This window comes from Pongo abelii, chromosome 9 (assembly GCF_028885655.2).
Source record: "Pongo abelii isolate AG06213 chromosome 9, NHGRI_mPonAbe1-v2.0_pri, whole genome shotgun sequence".
In the NCBI taxonomy this organism is placed as follows: domain Eukaryota; kingdom Metazoa; phylum Chordata; class Mammalia; order Primates; family Hominidae; genus Pongo; species Pongo abelii.
The window spans coordinates 125,382,700-125,396,865 of NC_071994.2; the positions used below are offsets into that span (position 1 = coordinate 125,382,700).

General features: G+C 38.8%; 1 long non-coding RNA gene across 3 annotated transcripts in view; it reads right to left on the bottom strand.

Moving 5' to 3' along the window:
* Positions 1-14,166, bottom strand: part of LOC129048802 (uncharacterized) — a 197,300-nt gene that overhangs the window by 43,239 nt on the left and 139,895 nt on the right. For all 3 annotated transcript variants that reach the window (XR_010141750.1, XR_010141751.1, XR_010141749.1), the window contains exon 6: positions 8,675-8,737. This is a non-coding gene — a long non-coding RNA (uncharacterized LOC129048802). The remainder of the gene's footprint in view (positions 1-8,674; positions 8,738-14,166) is intronic.

The window sequence follows — 14,166 nt, forward strand, 5'->3', positions numbered from 1 at the left end:
AGCCAAACATGAAGCAAAATAAACTAGCCTGCTTCTTCCATTCATTGCATCTTGCATTCATTCAACAAGTATCTATTGAATGCCTAGTTTATGCCAACCATTGTGCTTGGCACCAGTGACTTGCAGATGAATTATATATGAGTGAGAAAACAGATCTGCATGGAATTTCCACTCTAGCGAGGAAGGTGGATGATACACAAATAATTGCATGTGTGCTAGCATTGTCCATGGGCAATGAGAAAGTACATCTCAGCCAGGCGTGGTGGCTCACACCTGTAATCCCAGCACTTTGGGAGGCCGAGACAGGTGGATCATGAGGTCAGCAGATCGAGACCATCCTGGCCAACATGGTGAAACCTCATCTCTACTAAAATATAAAAAATTAGCTGTGCGTGGGGGCCTGCGCCTGTACTCTCAGCTACTTGGGAGGCTGAGGCAGGGGAATCGCTTGAACCAGAAAGGTAGAGGTTGCAGTGAGCTGAGATAGTGCCACTGCACTCCAGCCTGGCAAAGAAAAAGATCCCGTCTCAAATAAAAAAAAAAAAAAAAGAGACAGAAAGTACTTCTCTTGTAGAAGTGTTGAGGTAGCACAAAGGAGGCAGGTGAGCAAGGAGAGATGAGGAAAGGGGGAAACAGGAGACCAGAAATTCTTCAACAAAATTCATCCGCCTCTGCAACAAGGAACTTCTTATAAAGACGAATGTGCTCAGTACATCAGTTACTCCTTAAACTTATGGCTTCGTGTGATGGCAAATTGTGATATAGCAAACAGATATATTTTATGCATTAGCAATATTGACATGCGTCAGCCAAAAAAACCCAACATTCCCATTTGATTGACTCATTTGACAGACTCAGATGCCTGTGCTCAAGTGTAGTCTGGGCTCCCTGACCTTGGCACTAACACACGAGATGTTTCAGTATGTTTCAGCAAGTTCTTAGAAGTGGTCAGATTTTGTTTAACTTAGTTTTCACAGAGATATCTGTTGCCCTGCACTTGGCAGTCAGTGTAATATTTTTCACCAGGGATTCAACCTCAGTGGGAAAGAGCAGCAGGGATAGAGGATGAGGAAGAAAGGCATCTGGGAAATTTTCAAGGTAGAAGCACAGGAATTTAAACACTAAATAAACTACTTGAAAAAGGAACCCAGAAGTGAGTTACATTGTTTTAGAATAAACTCAATCTCAAGTGCAACTACTTTAAACATCAAGATGAATAAAAGGAAAACCAAGGAGTTCCAAGGCCATACACAACCCTTTGATCTGGCTCTGACAAATTGTCTCTGTTCCAGACTTTTACCTCCCATAACCATAGTGGCCTGCCCTATACCAGAAGTAAGTCATGGACCCTGATCTCTAACATGGAACCTTTGTAGTTGCATTAGCAGGAAAGATGAGGGAAGACTCAAGCTTACATATGTGGAGAAAAAATGAGTGTCCCCCTGTATTGGCCTGTATACAAAAGGAGTGCATGGAAGCAAGAAAATAAATCTTCAAACAGAATATTTCTTATCACCAAGCATGTCCTTTTATCCAGGTTCTCAGAATTTTCTTTTTGTCCTAAGGAGTTACCATGTAGAAATACAGAGGCAGACAGCCAAGGGCTGCAAACATAGTCCTACCACCTAGGTGGAATCTCTGGATAAGTTGCTTAACTTCCTCATACTCAGTTTCTTCCATCTAAAGCATGTTGAGTTGGAGAGTACGTAAAGTCACCTGGCACCTATAGATGTCCAATAAATATGGATTACTTTTTCTCATTCCCTAACAGAAATACCAGGTAAGAACCAAGGTTGTGTTTGCTTAAATGCTTTTGTAAAACAAGGAGGGTTAATGAGCAGTATAAGCAAGGATATGAGGAACACACCTGAAATACAGTATTGAGTAACCAAAGGTGAATACAGGACTGTTAGAGCAATAAAGGAAAGAAAAACGGCACTGTTCCTTTGGGAGATAAATTCTTTGTTTCACTCTCTTTGCTCTTGTGACCTTCCTGTTTCTATGGTCCTTGCACATGCCCACTTGCTTCTGAATGCCCCAGTGCCCAAGGCTCAGTGACACCTCATGAAGAATTTGGCTGCTGTAGGGAGCTATATCCCAGCCACGCTGCTATCCTTCCGCCCCAACTTCTCAGGCGAGTCCTCCCACTGGGACTACAGGCTCTTGAAACTTCTTGCAGCACATGCTGCTGCCCTTACTTGGTTGGATGCCCCTGAGTCAGGCAGGCCCATACCATTCTAATTTTGCTTGTTATTTCTTTTATGAAATCCAAGATTGAGATAAAGAGGGAAGGGTGCACGTCCACAGGACTGCTGTGGCCTCCTAAAGAATTGTTCTATCTGAACGAATGTAATGACAAAACTGCTAACAAACTAAATGGCAATTCACACACTCACAAAGGTTCACTCAAAAGTCTTACATCCATAGTCTGTAAAATTTCTATTTGTCATAGAAAACAAACATAGAAGGCACTTTCTTTTAGTGGTTTTTCAGTTAACTGAGCTTCCATAATATTATGTTCATCAACACATTATATAGAGGACTATTGTATTTTCCTTATGGGCATAACATAAATAAAATATAAATAATAAGTTATTTACATTGTAATATAAATATCCATCTAACAAACATTTATTTTGTTTGTTTTTATTATTATTATTTTAACCTTCTGTGGTTAAGCAATGAGCTAGATGAACAGAAATGCATACATGGAAGAAATTTTTATATTCTCTTGAATAGTATTTATTGATATAATTTGGATACAGATTTCATGAATATACAGTGAAATATCCTGCCACATTTTTCAAGTGCATCACATTTAGCTTTCATAATATTTTTATAAACATAACATTTTCACCCTTAGTGCATTCTTTCTTCAAATTATTTTTGGCCAATCTCACCAAACTGCCATCTCTAGCTTAAAAAAAAAATGGGATTCCCCATTTAAGATGATGCTACACTTGCTATGAAAATATTGATTCTAAAAAGAAGGACTGAGATCAGATACTGTTGGACTCAAATGCCACATAGAAGAGAAGCACATTAATGCCAGGATGATGAGTGTCCTCACATGAGGCCATCCTTTCTTACACTTTCCAAGGTAAGTCATGTTTGCAGGGGTCTTTGGAGAGAAGAATGAGGAATAAGAATGGAGACGAGAAAGACAAGTAAGGTAGGAAAAATGTCTGTAGCTAAAATACACATTACATATCTTAATAAATTTTAAAAATTATTAAAACATGTTCGTTTCAAAGAAAAGTAACACTTGTTAATAGGGTGCTGGGAGTCTAATGCCAATTATTATTTGCCCATAAGAAGTGGGCTTAAAGATGAGAATATGGCATCGCAGAATATGAGATGACATATTCTCAAAGTGGTGATGAAATCATGGATTACTGCTCAGTCTTAAAAAAAAAATGAAATCATGTCTTTTGCAGCAACGTGGATGGAACTGAAGGCCATTCTCCTAAGGGAAATAACCTTGAACTAGAAAGTCAAATACTACATATTCTCATTTATAAGTGGGAGCTAAGCAATAGGCACACACAGACATACAGAGTGGAATAATAGACATTGGAGACTCCAAAAGGTGGGAGAGTGGGAGGAGAGAGACGGTTGAAAAATTCCCCATTGAGTACAGTGTTCACTATTTGGGTGATGGGTTCACTAAAAGCCCAGACTTTACCACTATGCAATAGATGCATGTAAGAAATTTGCACTTATACCCCCTAAATCTGTAAAAACACTTTAAAAGAGTTGTGGTTAAAATATGTTGATACTTATGAGGAATATAAAATGGCAGCTAATGACTCAGTGAATAGACAAAGGCAGGAAAAAGTTAAAAATGCAGAAGGGAAGAAGACATATGGCACTGGCCATCAGCCCACATGCTCTGGGGACATGAGTTCCATGGGGCTCCCACCACTATTAGCTACTGGTTTTTGACTACTTCTCGAATGCCAGGTGCATTGCACGATTTACATATATTCTCATTTAATTCTCAATGGCATAATGAGGCAGGTAATATTTCCTCCATTTTATCAATCTTCTAAATAAGGATGAGACATAGAGAAGTGGCATGTCTAAGCTCACATACTCAGGAAATGTAGAGGCAGGGTCTAAGCCAGGACCCAAGCTTGCTTTGTGTTGCTTACCTCTGATCAGGTTCAATCCAAAATTCAAAGTGGGAAATCTAGTTGTAAGGAAACAAGGGTTGCTTCAGAATATTTTCTCCATCTACAGTAGTGACTCTTATTATTTGTTGGGTCTCAGACTCCTATAACAATTTTATAAAAGTGGTAGACCCTTTCCTTAGAGAGAGGCATGTATGTTCATAATTGTGTGCATGTGTACTTTTTAGGGATTTCAAAACTCTTCAAAACCAAGGCTAAGAAACTGCGAACTAAAAGTTACCACTAAAAAGGGACCTAGATCTCAGAACCTGACTGGGATGAGTGCATAGAAATGTCTCCTTGGCCAACCCAACCCAGTTGGTGCAAATCCTCTAGTGTAAGCAATTCTTTACAAGCATAGAATTGACCCTTAACAGGACTAGTCATGATAGACAGAGATCCCCAATGATAAAGGTATTCACAAAGAACACAGGTTACAACCCAATTCTTGAGGGACCCTTGAGTGAGCCAGATGCAGTGTGCAAGGAAGAAGGAAGAATGTTGCTAGAATGAATGTCAACTTTACAGTTGGGCTGTGCCTCTTGGTCATGACCTTGAGGCTCAGAGAATTGGCTCAGACAGTTCTGAACAGAGTAGCCATTTTACAGACAGCCCACAGCCCAGCAGGTCGCCGCTCTCTAACTCTGCCATCATGACACTGCCATCTGCAGCCACCGAGCTGAGATTTCTCAAGACCAAATTTATCACGCCCGAGATTCCATTCTTACATAAGAATCACCTGTCGCTGATGCATAAATTTCAGCACCTAGCAGAGCCAAGGGTAATCAGGATTTAAAAGGAAGGGGCCTGAATAAATCCAAGCAGATTTCCTCTCTGTGGGACTGAGTCTTGAAAAACCTTTGTGCCCTCATCTGCCCCTCAACAGAGACTGTCATTTTTCTACTTTCTGTCTGCATCACTATTGTCAAGGGAATGATGCTCTCAGAGCCACAGGCAATCTGTCTTCTTGGAGGTTCTGTTCCAGCTCTGACCTCGGTTTGTTGCAGTTTATGCCTCTTCTCACAAGTTTCAACTTGCTCTCATCACCAGCTAAATTAACCATAAAGCAAAACCTTGACTCACATTACTGAAGCCTCAGAGAAATTGGTAGAAGCCCGGAGTGATGCATCACTATATCAAATAAAGCACTTTGGGTCAATGAGAAGATTCCCTTGTCTTGAAACCTTGGAATGAATGTACAGGTGTGCTAGATGAGAGCAAAGAAAATGCCATTTGAAAGCATTGGAAGGAAGGAGAGTTGTCTAAGAAGTGGTGGGATAGGGACAACACTGGATGGTGGGAAGGATCTAGGAAGGAGGGTATTTCCGAAACTAAAAAAGGGCCAAGGCCAAGAAAATCACCTACAGTTCTATTCAGTGAAATGTGGGGAAATTAAATTAGGGTTAACAAATATCTGAGAAGGTCTGCATCTGTGACCTTGGGCAAATAGTTTCCTTCTCTGGGTTTCCATCTGTAAAATATAGGAGCAGAATGGAGGCTTCTTCCAGCACTAGCATGCCAGGATGGAAGGTAGAAGAAAAGGCCTTTGAAGCCAACATAATTACTCCTCTGTCCAGAGAAATATAAACAACAATAACTCCAACAGCCTTCAGCTCTGCTTTTGAATGAGTTCTTTGCTTCTGCCTGAGAGGTAAAGTAGTTCATTCCTTGGGGAAAAGTTGAATGTGGAATGCTAGGCCATGCCCTTCTCACTTTGGTTTCATTATGTTATTTCGAATTATTAATACAAAGAACATTCAATGTAAGTTAACAAGGCTTTACTGAGTACCATGTATCCAGGCCTGCAGTTGATCCTCTAGGGTAGACGAAGAAAGAGTGTGTGACATGTTCAGGGTCTTCAATTCCCTTAATCTCCCTTAACAGAGGTTTGCATGTCCCATTTCAAAAGCCAAGCACAAAATCAGCAAAAATGAGGTTAATTGTTTAAGTACACTTTACTTCTCTGTATTTACATAAGCAATTGAATTGAATGAAATTTGCTAATTTTGATGCTCTTACTAATACATACTGCATACGTGGTTCGTATCTTTGCTGTGTATGTCTATGAGAAGCCTCACTTTGGCATTTATAGGGTGTGCATTGGCTTGATTCTAGTCAGATGCTTCTGGGTGAAACACAAATAAAAGTCAATCAACAAACTTTTGACTTTTCAAGCAAACACATGCTTATACATTTTGAAGTTCCACTGAAGTGCAATCTCTATATGACATGAAAGCAAACTAAATGAATCATTTTGTGGAAACTACTCTAACTCCTGAGTATGCACATTGGTTAATATTTTTGCATATCTCTGGAACACCAATGCTGCTTCACATTAATTACTGGCAATGTACTATTATTCTTTAATGAGTACTTATTTTTTGATACCAAGTATATGATCAATTATGACACCTTCCTCAGACTCTTTTGTCTTCCTTTGAGGTTTTCTAAAACCAATCAATCAATTTGTTGTAAAGGGCAATCACATCCAAAATATGCCTTGGGTATAAAACAGAACTTTTCAAGAAGTAAAGATGATCCAAATGAGGTTTTTCCAATGCAAATTATCGTCATGACCACCTGAAAGTACTTGTCTTAAATGTTCTGTATAAATACTCTTGTGTACTTTCAATTACATGTATGTAAACACATAAGGATGATATAAAACATGGTTCCAGTTACATATTTCTAAGCACCAAGAATGATGCACCAAGAATTAAGGTGCATTATTCTTACTTAAGAACTAATGTACTATAATATACTGTATTGCTATGTTTTTTTCCAATACCCCAAAGCACTATTTTTGGAACTTGGGTGTTCAGAATTGAGGTGATTATTATATTCTTTGGTTCATGAAATGTCAAAGCACTTTTATTCTGCTGCCCGTATGGTGAACACAGTAAGAAAAGAGAAGCAGGTATTTAGGGTGACCAACCATCCTAGTTTTCCCCAGGACCGAGAGGCTTTTGCCATGGGAATGGCCAAGGCAAATAAGGGACAAGTTGGCCATCCTGCAGGTATTATCATTCCCGTTTATAATTGGAGAAACAAAGGTACAGAGAAGCAGAATGTGTTGCCCAGCTTACCCAGGAAGTGAGAAGCAAATGTGGGACTGAGTCCTATGTGTTCTAACGACAGCCAGTTCACAACTACACAGATCGGTACAACTTCTTCTGCACCTTACTTTCTCCTTGAACTTTAAGAAAACCCATGTTGTCTTTTGCCTTTTTGTGTGCCACCCTTCCAAAAGTGCTAGGTTGAATACCATGGGCAGTACTGAATGGGGTCCTTTGTCTATGCTGCAAATTACTCAGGAGGAACAACATTGCCACTTTGTGTTTTAGAGAGAGGAATGAGAAGTTATAATTATCACAGCACTCTAAAGCAGAGGAAGCACTAGTACAAGTTCTGTCTACCCACCAATTATCTGTTAAGACCACTAAGATATCTGGTCTTGACTGGGCCAGATGTATAATTTCATGAAACAAATCAACCTAAATGAACCTCAAGAAAAATGGCCAGGTAACCACCTTTTGAACCACTATACGCTGACAGCTAACATTTACTGAAGGCTTACTGTGTGCTGGGTGCTGTGCTTAGAGCTTTATAGGGATTAATTCAATTAAGGCTCACAACAATAATTCCATGAATTTGCAATTATTGTTCCCATTTCACATGTAAGAAAAATGAGGCTGAGAGAGGTTAAGTAATTCACCAAAGCCCACACAGCTGATACAGGTTGGAACTTGGATTTAACCCCAAGCAGTCTGACTCCAAAACAAGTGCTTTTAGCCACCCAGTACATCACTTTTAATAAAAACAACCAAACAATGTTTAATCTGTCCGAACAGTGTTCTGACTTCCAATCACAGGCAGTTTATTAGGGTAGATCCAAAACTAGCTAGACTGCAAATTACTGTGAAGCAAAGCAGGTTATGTCTGTCTACCTGTTTAGGTCAAAAGGTATGAGGCTTTCTGGTCATAGGCATTAAAGGATCTGAAGGGAGAGATTTTAATCTGTTGGTTAATTTAGGAGATTAACTGCCCTGCCAAGCTGCTGTTATGTCTTCAGTACCTCTATTTCCTTCTCTGAAAAATGTAAATAATACACCCTGAGCTTCTATAAGAAATGACGGTGTAAAACAACAGAAAGCACTAAGCAAACTGTAAAGTGCTTTAAAACAATTATTTCATATGTTAAGCAGCTTACAAAATAGCAATTTCTTCAAATGCCCTTGCAAAGCAAATGAGACACAGCTGCTAGAATGCCCTGCAAAGAGGCGGAAATCCAGCTCTTTAAAATGTCCAAGGGGAAAACGCACACTGTAAAATTACTCCAAAGATGAATTTTACAAGAAGGATGGAAGTGTCATCAAGTTTTTCCATGGTTAATTCTAAAAGAGTGCCAGCATCGAAAAGATCAAAAAAGGCAGTTCTTCAACAGAAACCTGGGAAAATATTCTTCAATGACATTGCATAATAGAAATAGGAATTAAACTCACCTGAGGAGCAGAAGTGAAGAAGCGAAGTTTATGAGTTCTTCTCAATTTTGTCCAAAGACAAGTCTGTTGGGAATAAAAAATATTAAGATAATTTAAAAAAGGAAAAAGGAAAAGGAAAAAAAAAGGAAAGTCAAGAAGGATGAGCTGTCGTGGAATGCTGTGAAGTTTGAGAGTGACTCAGCACTAGCTAAGGGGCAGCAACAATTAAATGAGTTTGTTGAAAGAACCCTAATAAAACTCAGCATTCCCTGTAATCTCAGAACAAGGTTGCACCACTAAAGAAAATGTTAAACTGTGCATTAGGGGGGCTGTGGTTTGATGAAGTTGGTTGGGGGTGGGGGAACTCAGGGCTGAGTCACCGGCTCCTTGGAGGCAGCACCACTGGGTCTCTGCCCTCTTGCCTGTTTCTCTCCCTCTCTCCAGGGAGTTCAGTTCCTCTACAATTAGCCAAAAGAAGCAAGTGAGCTGGCCATTGAACGATGACAAATTGTGACTCACTTGTAGCATAAATTATAAAATACATACACTGTATAAACAAGTCCTGAGATAGAGAGGGGAAAAGAACTTCTGCCACATCTGGGCCCACGAGAATCATGAGTGCAGGTGCCTGTTTCTAGATGGAAGAGTACCTAGGTTATCCAAAATGGATTCTGAGCAGATTTTTTAAATTCTCTGGGAAAAAGAAGATCACAATTCCTCCTAGTAACTAATTTATATCTTTAGTTACTCTTTCTAGCCATTAAGCCCCATGCTAAAACTACCCTAAAGTTCTCCTGTTCCAAACTGGCCTTGGTGGTTGTGGGTGGGCAAATTGTTTTTTCATTATTGAAAAATATAAATCCTTCATATATTTGCACTGAGTTATTCTTATACTAAACTCAGAATGGAAACCAGGCAGTTCTCCTCCCCCTTCCAGAATGAGAATTCTCCACCTCTCCATCCAAGTTACAGAAAGAAAGAAACATTTTGAGGCTCTGGCATGTTTTCCTGTTTTCATGGGGTCAGCTATAGACTCAGTGAAGAGTTTACATGTTCATGTCTTTAAAAAAAAAAACTCAAAGGGTTAAAAACTGGAGGTTTGACATTTCCATAATAAGTGTTCTAAATGCTTATATTGATATATATTTTGTTCTAGAATAAACTCAGGTAGAAAATATAATATTTGTAAGTTGTTCTGCCAGCCAAACTGTTCTCCTTCATTTATAAATGAAGTTGCTCAGTGTTCAACAACTGATTGCCATAAATGAATGGGGTATGACATCCTTCCAAGTCTCCAAAGAGCTGCTACAACTTGGTTTTCCCCTTGGAGAAAAAAAAAAGTTATTGTTCTAATTGATTTTTTCTGTTCTGAATAGAAAAAAATAAATTAGATCCTTCCTTCCTTCCTTCCTCCCTCCCTCCCTCTTTCTTTCCTTCTTTCTTTCTTTTTGTTTCTCTTTCTTTTCTTTCTTTCTTTCTCTTTCTTTTTTCTTTTCTTTTTTTTCTTTCTCTTTTCCTATTTCTGCACTCCTACAGGAAGAGAGAAGGATTATTGTGCTTTTCATCAACCACAGCAAGAGTCATTTGAGTTTGAAACATAGCTAGTTTTTAAGGAAACTATACCATGGTCTTCTGGAATGGGAAAAGCTTTTCCTTTCAAGGGACAAAAGGTGAGATTTTCTTTTTGTCTTCAACCTTTACCAGTACAAAAGAGTGAACCATCTCTACGTACATGTTCAGAGGCAAATCCAATGACTAATTGCAGAGTAAGCGAATTTCTTGATTCTGATCAAACCAGCAACATGCAGTTGAATTTAGGTTGGATTCAGATGAGCAAGTCAATAACTTAGTATAGGGAAAAGAAGACTGAGGACTTAGGAATCAAATCCCATAGTGACCTTGGTAAGGATTTTGCTCTTTTATGGACAGCTTAGTAGATAAGGTCAGTCTTTTAATTTACTTAACAAATTGCAGACAGCTCTCCCATTGTAGCATTTAATCATTTCCTCCCAACTCAATTTCCTCATTCATACAATTGGGTTAATACAACTTACTGTGCAGGGCTATCACAAAAACTAAATACAATGTGTATCTAACATGCTTACTACAGTACCTGGCACATAAAAGCTGGACGAATTGTTTCTTTCAATTCATTCTTTAAATTCATGCTTGATAAACTGATGCTGGCTGTAGTAATCTTCTGTCAACCCCCACCCACAACACACACATACAAACCACACACACACAGCAGCTAACTAAGAACAGCGCCCTAATTTTGTCAATTTTATGGAATTTTTCTTAAGGAACCCCATCACCATCTTATACCTACTACAGTAATGTATTAGTCACTTACCATGTGCCATGCATTGCCCCAAGTTGCTTTACATGGACAATATCACTTCATTTCCCCTACAACCCTGTGAGCTCAATACTATGGTTATTCCCCTTTTGCTTCAAATTCACTTGATCACTAATATGAAAGAATCTTAAAAAGTATTTTTAAAACATCTATCTTATATGTTTTATTATTACAATGGACTGAATAGATGTGCCCCTCCAATATTTATATGTTGAAATCCTAACCCTCAATGTAATGGTATTAGGAGGTGGGGCTTTGGGGAAAAAATTAGGTCATGAGGGTGGAGCCCTCATGAATGGCATTAGTGTCCTTATAAAAGGGACTCCAGAGAGTTCTCTTTCCACCATGTGAGGATACAACAAAAAGTTGGCAGTGTATAACTCAGGAGAGGAACCTGCACAACCAGGCGGGTACTCTGATATTGAACCTACAGACTCCAGAAATGTCAGAAATAAGTTCCTGTTGTTTATAAGCCACCCAGTTTATACTATTTTGTTATAGCAGCCCAAACTAAGATCATTACAATTGCAAAACATTTATGCAATACCTTACTGAGTTGTATTTTGTAAATTTTGTTCAAGCAAAGCACTAAAATATAGTTTCTAACCTCCAAAAAGTGACTTTTTTTATACCAGAGAAGAAACAGAATTTAGATTAAAGGATCCACTATGTCTTTTTAAAAAATCATATAGGTGCTTCCTATCTCTGATTTAAGTTTATGTACTTATTATAAATAAGCATAGTGGAAGCTCCTGTTTATATCTGTTTAAGAATTGCAGCCAATATCTACAAAGTACCAAATTGACAACACTGATAAGATGATGGGGGCCAGTCATCTTGTTGAAATGAAGAGCAAGAGAAGGCTAAAGATTTTTCATAGAAATTACTCCACCCACATATAACATCTAAAAAAGTTACATTTATGCACATTTAATTGGCAAATAGAAAAATTTATATATAAATATCCCTATTGTTGAATAAATCTGAAGGTTAATGAAGCAATGAAGAATGCCTGTGCTTAATACAGAGACATTCACCAGGAAAAGAAGTGTCCCTAGTTGAAAAGACATTAGATCCCTATTCTAAAATCTCAATTGCTTCATGCAGAAAAACTCCTAAAATAGAACATTTATGGCATACTTTTTGTATTATGTTTGGCTGTGTTTTATTTTTTGAATAAATATTTATAGAGGCATATACCTGGGCTTCATTTTCTTTTGAACAATTTTTGAGATTGTATGAGATAATGTTTCCTACTTCATGGAGAAACTAGGTGATAAAAAGGAATTTTACAGAGGGCCTCACTGCTATATCTACTCCCTCCCCAAGCAGCATTACTACCCTAAATATGCCTGTTACTATGGATGGAAATAATCTATATTCTCTTTGAAGCCAAATCTTCCACTTGGACATTAGATACTATCACTATTTTCTGACTCAACAAAATTGCTTAAGGAATTCTTGCTATCTTTCCTAAAACATGAATCTCTCTCTCTCTACTGGACCATTTCCATCAGCACATAACCATATTGTAATTTCTCCAAATCAAAAACAGCAGCAATAACAAACCCCTTAGGTTGACCTCACTTTCCCCAGGTGTTTTCATCCAATTTCTTTTCTTCCCTTTGCAGGAACCTCAAGAGTTGGATTTCCTCACTGTTTGAAATTCCTCTCCTACCATTCCCCATTAAGCTACTTAAACCAGGCTTTAACTATCACAACTCTACCAAATTATGTTCTTGTTCAGGTCACCAGTGTTGCTCAGTTGGAAAATTCAGTGAGCGACTTCCAGTATTCATCATACTGGATCTATCAGCGATATTTGGCACTACTTTTGACTCCCCTCTAGTTGATGCACTTCATTCTCTTGGTTTTTAGGACACCACAACCTCCTAGTTTTTCTTCTACCTTGATAGTCACACCTCAGTCTCCCCTTATAATTCTGAGGACCCCCAGAGCTGAGTGCCAGTCTTCTCTACTTTATTTATACACACTCACTTGATAATATCACTCAGCCCCACAGTTTGTAATCCCACCACGTTGGTGACTCCTAGGTCTCCATCTTTGGCTGGGGGAAGTTGACATTATGATTAGCTCCAAATATGCCATGATCAACAACCGACTTGACATCTATAATTCGGTGTCTAATAGTCATTTCAATACCAGTATGTCCAAAACCTAAAACCCAATATTCCTCACAAACTGGCTCTTCCTATAGCCATCTCAGTCAATAGCATCTCAATCCATATCTCAACCCATAGCTATATTTCTAGTTGCTCAAGCCAAAACTTTGCTTTCTTTTCAACTCACACTCCATATCCAATCTATCACAAAATCCTGTTGAATTTTGATTTCAAAATATATCCATATGCAGACTACTTCTCATAACCTCTACTGACCAACCTATGGCCTGAGCCACATCATCTTTTTCTTGGGTTACTGGCACAGCCTCCTAATTAGTCTGTTTGCTTCTATCCTTGCCCTGCTCATCTAGTCTCTACATAATATCCTGAAAGACCCTTGTTAAAAAGTTAACTCTTCCTCAGCACCTTGAAGTAACACCCATTTCACTCAGATTAATGCCAAAGTCTTCTATCAGTAACCTACAAAGCCATATGGGGCCTCACCCTTGCCTGTCTGTTATCTCTCTCACCTATAATACATTCCCTTCCATCTCTTTGAATCAGCCATGCTAGCTTCTTTGCTGTTCATTAAATGCGCCAGGCAGTCTCCTGCCACTGGGCCTTTGCACAGGCTGTTCTGTCTGCCTGTGATACTCTTCCCTGGATATATACTTACAGTCTCACCTGCCTCAGATATTTGCTCAATTGACACTCCTATTTAAAATTGCAACTGTGCACATGGTCCTCCTCTGCCAGTGCCCCACCCCAGTCTTAAACGTAATCACTCTGCTTTATTTTCATCTTTTCCATAGCATTTACTATGAAGAATATAATATACTGGCTGATGTACTGCTTACTGTCTGTCTCCCTGTGCTAGAATGTAGATTCTGCAAGGGTAGGGATTGGTGTCTGTCTTGGTCATGTCTTTTTTTAAGTCCCTAGAATAGTGCTTAGCATAGGAAGTCACACAATGGGTGTTGAACTGAATTGAATAAAATGAGCTTCCAGGAAAAGCACCAGAATTGATAACA